Genomic DNA, 4,683 nt, shown 5'->3' with positions numbered 1-4,683 from the left:
CAGATTTGTCTCTATATAGCTTTTGGGCAATGACTGCTGGAGACAAACCATCAATAGACTACATAAAAAAGAGAGAGAGAACTCTAAATACATGACTTAAACTGCAATTACTGGTCAATATGGACATTCAGATTCAATAAGTAAAATATACACTTTTATTTGTGTCAGCCTCATGATTTGCATTCATTAGATATGAAATAAAATAAACTACCACCAATTTTGACAATTCACAATTTCATCATATGCTCACCAATGCCCTTGGTTTTTCAATCCCCATTCCTACACTCTTGGATCTTAGATTTTGCTGACAATCAGTAAGTTTTTCCTGTCTCTCTGGTAGGTCAGTTGAAATGGACACTAGTCTTGTAGAGTGCTTTTCCCTTTGAACTGGTACTACCTCCTGACCGTGCTTGGCATCAAGTCTCTTCAGTTCTTCTATGATTTTAGAAATTTTTTTGTCAATGCCTTTGCTATTGAACATGTCAAGTGGGGTTCTCTTTTCATCATTGATTGTGTTAATGTTTGCACCAAATACTATGAGTAGTCGAACCATTAATAAGTCCTCTTTCTGTATAAGGAAAAAAGATACACAATATGATGAATAGACAAAATTAAAAATTAAATTTAACTACTTATTACCTGGACTGCAATGTGCAATGCTGTATTACCAAAAGCAGCAGGCATGTCAATATTCTCAGTCCCATAGTCACTGAACACCATTAGTATCAACAGACACTCTAATTTATCTTTTCTGTCACTTCGTACAATGGCATGGAGAGGAGTATCCATTCTCTCATCTCTCTGGACTTGATCATATTTCTTCATTTTGAGGTGTTTTTTGAGTTTCTAATAGTAAAGGCAATAATGTAATAAGAGCAGTAAAGCTACATTAATCAAAACTATTCAAAAAGGCAACTAATAAATTTATTCTTATCACTATCCTCTTACTTCTGCTGATTGTGGGTTATGAAGCTTCAGTACAACCTCAGGTGAAGTGCTCCTCCTGTACAGTTTGGAGGAAGACTCTTGTGCCTTCACTGAGCCGTCTGAGGCAGCCATTGTTAAAATACTAGAGGAGTAAAGATAGAGAGGGAGAGAAACAGAAATGGACAACAAAAATACATTTAAAACACACCGAAATAGCTATCTCATGATTGCATAGTATATCATCTAATAATGTCAATACCTAACTACACAATATCAGCTGACATGAACTAATGCAGTTAACAGTTAGAAGTAATAGAAACATACTAAGTTCAGGCACTAGTAAAAGATAGCACGTAGTAAAAGGCTTATAGCAATTCGTATATGGGATGCTATGTGTAAGTGCTGGCTAGTGACAGGCAAGGCTGGTTGTTGCGCCCAGAGAGAGAGATCGCTATACCTCGTGTTGACACCCAAACACTGATCTTTAATAACACAGCATGCAATATATATACAAAATACGATCATGAATATTTATGAGTTCTGTGATGTCACTACAGGCTTGTCTTAAAAACTATAAGACTAGTTTACACTCCTTTAGAATAATTACAACCTACCGGGATGAAGTAAAAACCAACAGGGAGCTACAGGGAGCCTAGGGTCAGCAACGGCTGGAATAGTTCAAAATTGTTTCTTTCTCTCCAATGGAAAGGACCACAAACAAACACTGACAACAAGAACGTTTCCACTATTCATTTGCAGCACGAGAGAGCCAACGCCCACTCGTTTCCTTATAGGGATGACGCGTTAATGAACACCATTACGAAAAACGGAAAAGGTGACATTATTCATAAGAAACACAAATATACAAACACTGTATACTGTATCTAATCTTGAAAGTAAGACCCTCCTTCTCTTTTCAACTGTTAATGTTCACATAGTCAAATTATTATATAATACAAAAAATTAAATGATGAGAAATGGCATGATGATGCTGATGTTGCTACACATAGATGAATGATAATGAAATAATTATTAGTACTGAGAAGATTAAGATAAAAATTAATAATGGTAATAATAATTAAAATGAGGAGGTAACAAGATGTACAATTGACAAATTCACACAATAACATGCTGAGCTATGATACCTAAGGTGGGTAATTATAATAACAATAATACCAGTAATAATAATAATAATAATAATAATAATAATAATAATCCTAGCACCTGTTCAGAGACTTTCAGTTTGCCTCTAAGATGCATGCCAACACCCACATGTGGCTTAGCTGCTCTCCCTTTCTTCCGCCTATTGTAGATGGGAGAATCTAACTGTTTTCCTTTTTCTTCCTGCTTCTTCTTGTCTTCTTGTATTTCTTTATGTTCCGTTACCTAAGGCTTTCCCTTTATTCTCAACATAATGTTCAATGAGTTATTCTCTATTGTTGTTTTATAATAATAATAATAATAATAATAATAATAATAATAATAATAATCTACAGGGTCCTCCTTTTTGTCCATTTTGTGTCTTATAATAATAATAATAATAATAATAATAATAATAATAATAATAATAATAATAATAATAATAATCGATGTGTCCTTGCACTCTTCTCTCCTTGACTCAGCCCCTGATACTCGCTCTTGAGCTCTTGCCCTCTCAACTTCTCTCCCTCACTCAGGTGACTGGTTATCAGTCATCCCTTCACATCAACTAGCCTCGACCAAGAGTATCGCTTGTGTGTGCAATACTGGCTTGGTGTGAATCTCAGTAGTGATACCTCCTCCTGCCCAGTATGTTCTTCCCCCACGGACACCTTTGGAGACCATCAAGTGGGTTGTAGGGGTAACAGAGACTTCATCCGACGCCATGACTCTATCAGAGATGTCCTTTTTGCCGCTGCCCAATCAGCTGCACTCGCTCCTAGGAAGGAGATGCCTTCCCTTGTCCCTGGCTCTTCTGTTCATCCAGCCGATGTCTTTCTCCCACAGTGGAAAGGTGGACGTCCAGTGGCCCTGGATATTACAGTTATCTCCCCCCTTCAGGAGCAGAGGGTAGCCACTGCTGCTGTGGTTCAGGGCTCATCTCTTGGTGTTGCAGAGGCTAGGAAACTGTCTCTCCATGCTGCCAATTGTCATCAGGCTGGGATCACTTTTATCCCCATGGCAGTTGAGGCCCTTGGTGGATGGAGCTCCTCTGCCTCTGAGGTTATTGGCCACATCTCCCGTCTCCTAGCTCTTCGTCTCGGTCACCCTTTATCAGAAACCTGTCATCACCTCTTTCAAAGGCTCTCAGTTGCCCTTTGGAGAGGCAATGCTTCAATGTGGGCTACCCGTCATCCCTCATTACCAGCATCTGTTGATGGCCTCATCTAGCTTTGTTTTTCTTTCTTTATAATAACTTATTTAACTTATATAACTTATATAATTGTTTCTTTTTGTGATTCCCCTCTCGCTCTTTTATCATTCCTTGCTCACTCTCAAAATAATAATAATAATAATAATAATAATAATAATAATAATAATAATACTAATGTGGGAAATGTAATCATTTCTTAAGTAATATATGCTTCAGTGTGATACCAATAAAGGTGCATGAAACAATGAATTGTATCTAAAGTGTGTGTATTGGTTTATACTGTATAAGTGGTTTTTCCGAGGATTGCAAATTTTTTTCAAATTTGCAAAATAAAATTTGCAAAAATCAATTTAATATGGCACGTGGTAGAATTTGCAAAATTAAAATCTGCATATTGGAAATTTATTAAATTTATGTGAAATATAATTCCTTAAAAACCCACTGATACAGTATGTAGCATACATGAATACTGATTTTATTGGAGGTGAGTTAACTTGCAAGCTTGGAATTGATTCCTTTTCAGTTTTTGACTTCTATAGTTCATTTTTCCATAATGCATGTTGCTGTATGCATGAACTATATATGTGATACTGTGGGTGGTGAATTAAAACAGGATACTGCATGAGCTGGGGAAGAGTAGTAGGTGAGTGATGGATGCAATAATTATATCTGGTGATTCATGTCTGATTGGATTAAATTATCATTGCTCTTCTGGAATGACGTCGTTCTGGCTGATCATTGTTTGAAGCTTTCTTCTATCTCTCAGTTTCTGCAGCATTTGTTTACGACTGTATTCCTCAATTCGCGAAAATATGCATGCTAAATCTTCAAGCTTCTCATTCCATTCTTTCACAGCCTGCAATGTATAAGTTTGAATACTGACAATGATAAGCAAAATGAGATGGAAAATATATGTGGTGAAAATAATTAACAAAAAAGGCAAACTTTGTCTAATTAAGCAAATAAGCTGCCAAGCTTCTATTATGCTTCACTTAATTGCTACTCGTGGAATTTATTTATTGCCAGACTGACCTGATATTTAGTTTGTAGTATCATATCTATGAGCTTGTCATTATCTGTCTCGCCAGAAGCAACTTCAGTATCAAGATGAGGACAAAAACGAAAGAAAGGAATGTGCTGCTCCTCGCACCTACTCTTGCAGTTCATGGCAACATCTTCTGACTCAACCAACTACAAAAAATAAAATAGAGTTGAAGAACAATGATACCGTATAACGCAAATTTTTTGTGGCCCAAAATTTTCGTGGATTTCACGTTTTTTTTCAAAACCCACGAAAGTAAAATCCGCAAAAATCGATTTTATATGGTTTAAAATGGCCGAATTGTAGAAAACCACAAAAATTAAAGCCACGAAATTGATTTTTGAATGGATCTACAAAAATT

The sequence above is a fragment of the Amphimedon queenslandica genome, unplaced genomic scaffold, assembly GCF_000090795.2.
Source record: "Amphimedon queenslandica unplaced genomic scaffold, v1.1 AMPQUscaffold_13167, whole genome shotgun sequence".
In the NCBI taxonomy this organism is placed as follows: domain Eukaryota; kingdom Metazoa; phylum Porifera; class Demospongiae; order Haplosclerida; family Niphatidae; genus Amphimedon; species Amphimedon queenslandica.
Note: the sequence above shows the minus strand (reverse complement) of the source record.